The following is an 11316-nucleotide window of genomic DNA, read 5'->3' on the forward strand; positions in this document are numbered from 1 at the left end:
CAGAGAGAGAGGAGGAAGCAGGCTCCCTGCTGGGCAGGGAGCCTGATGCGGGACTCAATCCCAGGACCCAAGGATCACGACCTGAGCTGAAGACAGCTGCTTCACCAACTGAGCCACCCAGGTGCCCTAAATATTTACTTATTTTTATTTAAATCCAATGAACATATCATGTATTGTTGGTTTCAGATGTAAAGGTCAGTGATTCATCGGTCTTATATAACACCCAGTGCTCATTACATCATGTGCTCTCTTTAATGTCCATGACCCAGTTACCCCATCCCTCCACCCCGCTCCCCTCCAGTTTGTTTCCTATGCTTAACAGTCTCTTACGGTTTGTCCCTCTCTGACTTTGTGTTATTACATTTTTCCCTCTCTTCCTTTATGATCTTCTGTTTTGTTTCTTCAATTTCCACATATGAATGAGATCATATGATAGTTGTCTTTCTCTGACTGACTTATTTCACTTAGCATAACATCCTCTAGTTCCATCCATGGTGCTGCAAATGGCTAGATTTCATTTTTTTTTCTTTGATGGCTGAGTAGTAGTCTGTTGTGTATGCGTGCACACACACACACACACACACACACACACATCTCTCTGTATATATTCTGTTGTTGTATTCTGAGTAGTATTCTGTTGTATATTCTGTTGTATGTACACATCTTCTTTATCCAGTCATCTGTTGATGGACATCTGGGCTCTTTCCATAGTTTGGCTATTGTGGACATTGCTGCTATAAACACTGGCATGCAGGTACCCCTTTGGATCACTACATTTGTATCTTTGGTGTAAATACCCAGTTGTGAAACTACTAGGTCATAGGAGAGCTCTATTTTCAACTTTTTGAGGAACTTCCATACTATCTTCCAGAGTGGCTGTAACAGCTCGCATTCCCACCAACAGTGTAGGAGGGTTCCCCTTTCTCTGCATCCTCGCCAACATCTCTCATTTCCTGACTTGTTCAATTTTTGCCATTCTGTGGCAAAGTGAGTGAGGTGGTATCTCATTGTGGTTTTAATTTGTACTTTCCTGATGCTGAGTGATATAGAACATTTTTTCATGTGTTTGTTGACTATTTGTATGTCTACCTAGAAGATACATATAATCTTTTAAAATTTATTACTGTTTTTTAAATAGGCTCCATGTTCAACGTGAGACTTGAACTCATGACCCTGAGTCTTATAGTCTACTGACTGAGCCAAACAGTCATCCCTAAAAGGTTTGTTGTTTTTTTTAAAAGATTTTACTTATTTGACAGACAGAGATCACAAGTAGGCAGAGAGGCAGGCTGAGAGAGAGGAAGGGAAGTAGGCTTCCTGTTGAGCAGAGAGCCCGACGTGGAACTCGATCCCAGGACCCTGAGATCATGACCTGAGCCGAAGGCAGAGATTTAACCTACTGAGCCACCCAGGTGCCCCAGGTTTTGGTTTTGTTTTTTGTGGTTTTTATTTAACAGAGAGAGATCACAAGCAGGTAGAGAGGCAGGCAGAGAGAGAGGAGGAAGCAGGCTCTCCGCCAAGCAGAGAGCCCGATGCGGGACTCGATCCCAGGACCCTGAGATCATGACCTTAGCCGAAGGCAGCGGCTTAACCCACTGAGCCACCGAGGCACCCCAGGTTTTTTTTTTTTTGAATGAAGATGTCTAATACCATTATTGCCACCTAAAATAATCAGCAGTAGGGTTCTTTTTTTTTTAAATTGGATATCTACCTTGCCAAATTTAACTATATTTTTATCCCGTATTTTAAGTCTGCTTTAATCTCTTAAGTTTCCCTAGGACACAGAGACAGGGGGAATCTGACAATTTGAGACAGAGGGAGAGAAGGGTTATGGCTCAAAGGAGGAAGACAGAAGCTGACTTGGCTGGCAGAGGGCAGTAACACCCTGGTTAGTCTTTTTAAAAATGTTTTTTATATAGAACATGCTAAGCTTATAAAATAGAAAAATAGTTTAATAAACCCCATGTATTAGTTTCCTGGGGCTGTCATAATCAAATACCACACACCACCTGACTTAAACAACAAAAATGTGTTCTGTCACAATTCTGAAGGCTGGAAGTTGAAGATCAAGGTGCACCAGTAGGTTTGGTGTGTCCTGAGGCCTTCTGGGTTTACAGATGGCCTCCTACTTCTGTGTTCTCACATGGCCTTTCCTACATGCCTGCCCATGCCTATATCTCCTTTTCCTACAAGGATAACAGTCATACTGCATTAGGCCTCACCTGAACAGCTTCATGTTAACTTAATCATCACTTTATAGGCCTTACCACAAAAGAGGGCCACAGGGGTGCCTGGCTGGCTCAGTGAGAAGAATGTGTGACTCTTGATCTGAGGGTCATTAGTTCAAGATCCACACTGGGTATAGAGATTAATTAAAAATAAATAAACTTAAAAAAAAAAAAAACCTTTTTTTGAAAAATAGGGTCACAGTCTGACATACTGGGAGTTAAGGTTTAAACATGATTGTGGGGGAGACACAATTTGGCCAACAATATCTCATGTACACATGCAGCAAATTATACCCCCACTCTTCCTACCCCTCAGACTGTGAAGCAAATCCTAGATATCATAGGGCTTATATGTAAATACTATACTGTTTCCAAGTGTAGAGTCTCTTCATTAACCAAATCACATTACCCTTTTTAAGAAATCGTCAAATATCCACTGACCAAAATAACGACAATTATCTTTTTAAAAATGTATTTGAATACAGTAAATGAACCTGGTAAAATGTTGTCAATGAAATAGATCCTCTTTATGTTTTCATATGTATTCTTTTTTCTTTCCTGTTATTTTCTAGAAGAAACTGGTGAATTGTCTCAGTTGCTCACATCTGGATTTTGCTAACTACATTGATTTCTGTTCCTTCCTGGAGTTGTGGCTCCTTACTAAGAAGAGGATTACAAAGGAAGCTTCAATTTCCGGCCATTGAAGAAAGGTTACAAAAGTGCCAGAGAGCAGAGACTGATTGGGGGCTATAACTCCTGGCAGCTGCCGCAGAGCTGAAGGGAAAGGAGCAGAGACAGGCTTGAGTGGCCAGAGTTTCCTGCAGATCCAGGAAACCTACCACTGGCAGCTTGGAAGGAATAGAGAGAAGACTGAAGAGTCATCAGCTGCTTAATTTTTCCAGCTCCCAGAGATCCAGGCTTTTCTTTTCTTTCTTGCTTTCTTTCTTTCTTTCTTTTTTTTTTTTTTTTTTAAGATTTTATTTATTTAATTGACAGACAAAAATCACAAGTAGGCAGAGAGGCAGGCAGAGAGAAAGGGGGAAAGCAAGCTCCCTGCCGAGCAGAGAGGCTGACACAGGACTCAATCCCAGAACCTGAGATCATAAACAGAGCTGAAGACAGAGGTTTAACCCTCTGAGCCATCCAGGTGCCCCAGATCCAGGCCTTTCTGAAGGGAGTTTCCTCAGACAGACCCCTCCCTGCACAATGCCCTTTGTAGCGTCCCTGTCTGAGCTCCAAGCCGAGGCCAGCTGCCCCATCTGCCTGGATTACCTGAGAGACCCAGTGACCACTGACTGTGGGCACAACTTCTGTAGCTCCTGCATCCACCAGCGCTGGGAAGACCTACAGGACATCCTCCCCTGTCCCGTCTGCTTCCACCACTGTCCTGATAGGACCTTCAAGAGGAACGTGCAGTTAGGTCATGTGACCGATTTGGTCCAGCAGCTTCCCACCAGGAAGAGCAAGAGGAGACTGCAGGAAGGGAAAGCCCTGTGTGAGCAGCACGGTCAGCCTCTGTCCCTGTTCTGTGAGAAGGACCTGGAGCTGCTGTGTCCCCGGTGCAAGGTCTCCTCCGACCACCTGGGCCACCCCCTGACACCCATCGAGCGAGCTGCAGCTGACCACAGGAAGAAGCTCAAAAGCTACATCGAGCCCTTGAAGAAGCAGGTTGAAGACACTGAAAAGGGATTACAAATGCAAGTCTCAAATTTACTTGAGTTGAGACAGAGGGTAGAAAATCGAAAACAGAAACTGCATGCTGATTTTGAACAATTTAAGCATTTCTTAGGAAAGGAGCAGGGTGCAGTCCATATTAGGTTACTAATTGAAGAGAATGATGTTCAAGAAAAAATAATTGAAAGCAAAAACCAAATGTCAGACCACCACTCCACACTAATGAGTCTGCTTAGTGAAATAACAGAGAAGTGTTTGCAGACAGACCTAGATTTACTGAGGGGTGTTGAAAGTATCCGCAACACATATGAATGCCTACAACCCCCAGTGGCCTTTTCATATAAATTAAAGAAGGAGGTATGCAGTCTCCCCCCACAGTATTTTGGCCTGCAGAAAATGATCAGCACATTTCAGGTAGATTTGACCCTAGATCCTGAAACTGCTCACCACACTCTTCTTATCTCACAAGACAGGAAAACTGCAACATCTCAAATGAGACCAAGTCATGTTAGCAATCCCGGAACATTTACTTCTTACCCAGCTGTCCTGAGTTGTGAGGGATTTGATGCTGGCAGGCGTTTTTGGCAGGTAGAAGTAAGAGGCACAGGGGAATGGTCCTTAGGTATGTGTAAGGAATCCTTCCCCAGAAATGGTCTTCTTTCCCCAACCCCAAACAACGGCTGCTGGCAAATTCAGTTCTGGACTAGTACATTTGGCCCAGAGGATTCAGGAAACCTAAGACAGATTGGCATTTTTCTGGATTATGAGTTAGGAGAAGTTTCATTTTACAATATGAGTAATAGATCACATTTATATACATTCAGTGAAGTTTTTACAGAAAAAGTTATACCTTATTTCTCTATTAGACCTTCTTCAGAATCATTCTCAATAAGTATAGTCAACGATGAATCCTGAACCACCTTGTAAAGCATCCTATGTGGTCCATTTTCTTCCTATGTTAATAGAAAATGCTTGTAATAAAGAGTCTGAGTTCATTTCTGATGTTTGAAGCTGATGTCTTTTTTAAAAAATGTATTTTAGAGAGAGAGAAACTTAGCAGGGGGGAGGGACACAGAATCCCCAAGCAGACTCCCCGCGGAGCTCAAAGCCCAAGGTGGGACGTGGAGGGTAGTGGGGGCTTGATTCCATGACCCCGAGACTGAGCCAAAACCAAGAGTCATGCTCAACTGGCTGAGCCACCCAGGTGCCCCTGAAGATAATGTCTTTTAAGCCTCACCTCTCTGGCTTCACCCTCTGCCCCCACACCTGGATAAGCTGTTAGGACAGACTAGGTGTCCCTTCATGGGCTTGGTGGGATGATTCTAACCAAGCAAGGTCCAACTGCAGAGAAACTTAGCACCCCCTCGATACCTCCTCTAAACCACCAAAAGACCCCTAGCTAGTCGTTTTTCTCCCTTCTCTCAGGCCATTTTTGGATTGGTAGCCATCCTGGTGTCCACATAAAGTCAGTAAGTGAGTAATAAACCATTTGATACTCTCCTGATGTGTTTGTGGCCTGGGAGCGAGGGCAAGCCGCCCCAAAATATACCAAATGGCATATTGATTATTTCAAATTAAAGCTACTTAAAACACAGCCTATGCAAGGACAACACTCAGACTTTCCTGTTCCACTGAAAGGAGGAAATGAATCTCTTGTGAAAGAGACCCACCCTGTACCAGGAGATAAGGAGACCTCCTTATCACCAGAGATGGGAAAGTTCAAGCCAAGAAGGCCGTATAAGGTAACCCTGGGTACTTTTCACCAGCCCAAATTCTGTTTAGAATTACTTACTAATTGAAACTCCCCAGCATAAGTTTTCTTTGTCCTGTCAACTCCTCACACACTTATTGTCTCCTTATGTAAAATGTATTTTAAAAAATGCCTGCTTTGGGACGCCTGGGTGGCTCAGTTGGTTAAGCAGCTGCCTTCGGCTCAGGTCATGATCCAAGCGTCCTGGGATTGAGTCCCACATCGGGCTCCTTGCTCCACAGGGAGCCTGCTTCTCCCTCTGACTCTGCCTTCCACTCTGTCTGCCTGTGCTCGCTCTCACTCTCTCTCTCTTACAAATAAATAAATAAAATCTTTAAAAAAAATAAAAATAAAAAATAAAAAATGCCTGCTTTGGTCATGTGTTTGGGATTTAATTTTAATATAGGGCCTCCATGCACACATAATAAAATTTTGTGGTTTTTTTTTTCCTCCTGTTCATCTGTCTCATATCAGTTTAATTCTTAGTGGACTAAGGAAGACCCTGAGGATAGAGGAGAATTTTTCCTTCCCTTTAGCAGCATCAGCAATCTTGATCCCACAGCCAGATTTTGAGGGATGGGGTGGGTTTCTGTCTATATGCAGTAACTGTTACAATATTTAAAATATTACATAATCCCGGGTTAATTCTTAGGAGACTGTGATCCTAAGAAGCATGGTATATTTGCTTTTGTTTTCCAACTACCATAAGACATACCTTTTTTCTAAAATTATAATAATGTATTTGTGATTCCTTAATTTTTCTGGGAAAGGTACGGGAATATATTGCAATTGGTTTTGCATTTCCAATATTTACAAATAAAAGTTTTACACTACCGGGGCACCTGGGTGGCTCAGAGAGTTGCTCAGAGAGTTGAATCTCTGCCTTCGGCTCGGGTCATGGTCTTAGGGTCCTGGGATAGAGCCCCCCCTCGGGCTCTCTGCTCAGCGGGGAGCCTGCTCCCCCCCCCCCCCCGCCTGCCTCTCTGCCTACTTGTGATTTGTCAAATAAATAAAACCTTTAGTGCTCGCTTAGGCAGCACATATACTAAAATTGGAACGATACAGAGAAGATTAGCATGGCCCCTGAGCAAGGATGACACGCAAATTTGTGAAGCGTTCCATATTTTTATGTGCTACGGTGAGTGCTGTGAAGTGTGTAAACCTGGCGATTCACAGACCTGTACCCCTGGGGATAAAAGTATATGTTTATAAAAAATAAAAAATAAAAAATAAATTAAAAAAATAAAACCTTAAAAAAAAAAAGTTTTACACTACCAGTTCTTCCAAAAAAAAAAAACAAAACAAAACCCTACCACAAATAAATTCCCTTTGTCTTTACATTGAGGAGGCAGTGAATATTTTAAAATGATAGAAGAAATAGATCTACATATGCATATATCAAAAATATCTCTAGATGTGCGTAAGTATAAAAAAGCACAGACACAGCATGTTTTACTATAACATAAATGAAGAAACAAAAAATTCCTATTCTTATATATTTATATATTAATAGTATGTTCCCGGAAAGATCCAGAAAAAACTTAAGAATCGTAATGCTTAGCAGCCTGATGACCTTGGCTGAGAAAGCAATTTCTCTTCCATTCTGTCCTTGAATGGATGGACAGTGATACACACTGAGGAAGTCCATAAACCATATACAGTTTCTGTTTCTCCACTCTCTGGACTGTCAGTTCTCTGATGGTGGGGACTCCTAATGGTATCTTTGCATCCCAGGCTTCTGGTTTAGTACCTCACATGTAGTGAGAGCTCATAAAAAGTCTGATGCATGAGCTATTAAATGAGATGCTGGGAATCACCCCACTTCTGAGTAACCTGTTAGATTGAGAAGGTACATTCTGAGGCCAGTCAGCAAGATCAAGTTCTTGAGAGATCAAAAAAACTAAACTTCAGGGATGCCTGGGTGGCTCAGTGGGTTAAGCCTCTACCTTCAGCTCAGGTCATGATCTCAGGGTCTTGGCTCTCTGCTCAGCCGGGAGCCTGCTTCCCCCTCTCTCTCTGCTTGCCTCTCTGCCAACTTGTGATCTCTTTCTCTCTGTGAAATAAGTAAAATAAAATCTTTTTAAAAAAAAGCAAAAAACAAAAACAAACCAAACTAAACTTCAGGTAGAACCTATTTCAGTGTTGGACACTTCCATCCACATCCCCCACCCTTAGACTCCAGGGATAGCCCTCCCTCTGCATTTCAGTGCCATCAAACCAGTAACTGTGGCTCACTGGATTTCTCCTAAGCAGTGACAATGAGCAAAGAAACAGTATTTGTCCTTTATGTCTAACTTTCATTTCTAGTAAAGATACACATGAAGATAAACCTTCCATTTTTTTTTTTTTAAACTAGGCTTACTACAAAAAACAGGCCCTACATATGAATGCTGTAATCATCGCTAGTTTCTAAGAAGCAATGACTTACCACTCTCCTGCTCCTGTTCTTTTTTTTTCTTTATTTTCTTCCATCCTTTTTATTCTCTTCTCTTCCCTTCCTCTTCCCTCCTCCTTCTTTCTGTCCCCCTTTCCTTCTTTCCTGTTTAGAATCCAAATATACTAATAGGGATACCTATGTATAATTGAGTTTGATGCATTATCTTCTTTTTTTTTTTTTAAGATTTTATTTATGTATCTGACAGGCAGAGATCACAAGCAGGCAGAGAGAGAGAGAGAGAGAGAGGGAGGAGGAAGAAGGATCCCTGCTGAGCAGAGAGCCTGAAGCAGGGCTAACCCACTGAGCCACCCAGGTGCCCCTGATGCATTTTCTTCTAACATCCTACCTGAAAAATGAGGATTTAGGACAATCCCTTATCAGTCTCTGACCCCTCCTATATTAGCTATTTCCTTAAAAAAAATTAATTTTCTGGGTGCCTGACTGACTCAGTGGGTTAAGCCACTGCCTTTGGCTCAGGTTATGATCTCAGGGTCCTGGGATTGAGTCCCACATTGGGCTCTCTGCTCAGCGGGGAGCCTGCTTCCTCCTCTCTCTCTCTCTGCCTGCCTCTCTGCCTACTTGTGATCTCTCTCTGCCAAATAAATAAATAAAATCTTTAAAAACAATTAATTTTCTATCTTTATATTACTTTTGTATTTTGTATTAGTTTTCTAGGGCTGACATAACAAAAACCACAGCAGGGGCGCCTGGGTGGCTCAGTGGGTTAAGCCGCTGCCTTTGGCTCAGGTCATGATCTTGGGGTCCTGGGATCGAGTCCCGCGTCGGGCTCTCTGCTCAGCGGGGAGCCTGCTTCCTCCTCTCTCTCTCTGCCTGCCTCTCTGCCTACTTGTGATCTCCCTCTGTCAAATAAATAAATAAAATCTTAAAAAAAAAAAAAAAAACCACAGCATTGGGTGACTGTAAAACAAATTTATTTTCTCACTTCTCTCAAGACTAAAATTCCAAGATCAAGCTATACAACAGATTTGGTTTCTCCTGAGAACTCTCCCCTTGTTTATAGATGCAAACTCTCATCATCTCCACGTTTGGTCTTTATTTCTATGTGTACAGTCATCCCTAGGGTCTCCTCCTCTTATAAGGACACAAGACATACTTGATTAAGGTTGCATTTTTATGACCCCATTTTACATGAATTACCTCTTTCAAGGCCCTCTTTCTAATATATAGTCACATTCTAAGGTACTAGTGGTTAAAGCTTTAATATATGCATTGGGGATGAACACATAATTCAGTCCATTACATATCTGAAGGCTATTCAAATCTGAACCACGCAAGATATACTGATTACTTTCCTGTTCTGTGCACACAGTATTCTTCCACTATTTATCATTGGCTCATGTATTTTCTTTTTTCTCCACCTCCTTGTGTTTTATTCCTAAACTATATCCAAAATTGTCTGGACACTCCCTTAATTCATTCACATACACCTGGCCTTCCAGCACTTGGGTCTCAGAGGAGCCCTGTAGGGAGCCTCTGACCTGCTCTGATCCAGAGGAGCTGCTCCCTGGGCTGCTGCCCAGATGTCATGTCGAGGAGTCCTTTGGAGTCTCCCTTGAGGTGCTTTCTCTTTCCCAGCTTCCCAGGTGCTTTTCCTTCAGAGCCCAGTCCCTTGCCCTGGTGGTTTATATTTTTCAGCAGCTTCTGGAGGAATGAAGTGTGGGACAGAAAAGTTTGGAGTTCTTGCATGAATGCAAGTCTTCAGTCCATCCCTATGTTTAATGAAAAATTTGCGGAGATTAATTTAGAAGAATAACAGCAATTTTTACAGTGGAGAGTCCCCTGGCAGGCATCGTCTTCACAAAGTGACCCCAGTTTCTGTTTCCAGTACTGATGGTCACCAATAGCACGTGTGTTTTGATGTGGTTCACCAAGTGTTTAGCATCACCTCTCTGCTAATCCTGCTAAGAGGCAGACCTGAACCAAATGGTGAGGGAACATCAGACAAACCTATCTGAAGGACAATCTACAAAATAACTACCCTCTGCTCTTCAAAGAGATTAGTGTTATGAAACAGACAGATGGACTGGAAACTCTTCCAGATCAAAAACGACTAAGGATGGGGCGCCTGGGTGGCTCAGTGGGTTAAGCCGCTGCCTTCGGCTCAGGTCATGATCTCAGGGTCCTGGGATCGAGTCCCGCATCGGGCTCTCTGCTCAGCAGGGAGCCTGTTTCCTCCTCCTCTCTCTCTCTGCCTGCCTCTCTACCTACTTGTGATCTCTCTCCGTCAAATAAATAAATAAAATCTTTAAAAAAAAAAACGACTAAGGAGATGTGAAATACACTACTTGCTCTGGCTTTCTCCAGCATTATAACTAAGTTCCTTCAATATTCCTACACCAATATCTTATACGTATATAAATATACAAAAAAAAAAACACTCTTTAGTTTGTATTTATACCAATAGGAGGAAGTTTGTGCAGTATTCTGCATGTTGTTTTTTTCACTAGAATATATCTGGAATTTTTTTCATATCCATCTATGTAGATTGATGTCATCTATTTTTTTAAGCTTTTATAGCTTCTTATGAAAAGCCTGAATGAGATTTAGATTTATGGTAGGTTCTTTTTTTTTTTTTTTTTTAAGTCTGAGTAATTATTTTAGAATTGTGAAAGAGTTTGTATTGATTTTCATACCTCCCTTATAAAATAGGCATAGCAAATACCACAATACAGGTAATTTTCTAGAAATAGAATGACAAGACTATCTTTTGGCAGGTGGAAAAAATAGTAATAAAACCACAGTGGGGCATAAACCTATACGGTGGGAAAGACCTACCTACTCACCTAAGGAGATGTGAACTGATTAAAGAAGTGATCGTTCCCTTCATTTCAAGGTTAGCCATATCACCTTACAACCCTTACCACCTTCTCCATTCAGTGATCCCAAGGTAGGTGAAGCTGTTACAATGCAGAACTCTTCACTCCCTTGCCTTTGGGAAGGGGAAGTGCTGGTGAAGCTTTTAAAACTAATCTCCAGGGAGTACACCTTAGTTTGACCCTCAACTTGCTCAAAGGAGTAAAAATACTAAGAATCTGAAAAGCCTGCCATTGGACATTAGATGCCCAACCTAAGCTAACAATGCCCTCACGGCTGAGGGAGGGCACAGCCTCAGGTACTCCTCCCCGGGTCATCTTCCGAGCAGGGTCATTGAGCATGCGCAAGCCGACAACCAACCCCTTTCCAGGGGATCAGCCAACCACCAAGCA

The 11316-nt window shown here is 42.3% G+C and overlaps 1 non-coding gene across 1 annotated transcript; it reads left to right on the plus strand.

Moving 5' to 3' along the window:
• Positions 1-6673: 6673 nt before the first annotated feature.
• LOC131822851 (U6 spliceosomal RNA) lies at positions 6674-6780 on the plus strand. Its single transcript, XR_009350338.1, has one exon. It is a non-coding gene; the product is annotated as a U6 spliceosomal RNA (small nuclear RNA).
• The last annotated feature ends 4536 nt before the right edge of the window (positions 6781-11316 follow it).

This window comes from Mustela lutreola, chromosome 1 (assembly GCF_030435805.1).
Source record: "Mustela lutreola isolate mMusLut2 chromosome 1, mMusLut2.pri, whole genome shotgun sequence".
Lineage (NCBI taxonomy): Eukaryota > Metazoa > Chordata > Mammalia > Carnivora > Mustelidae > Mustela > Mustela lutreola.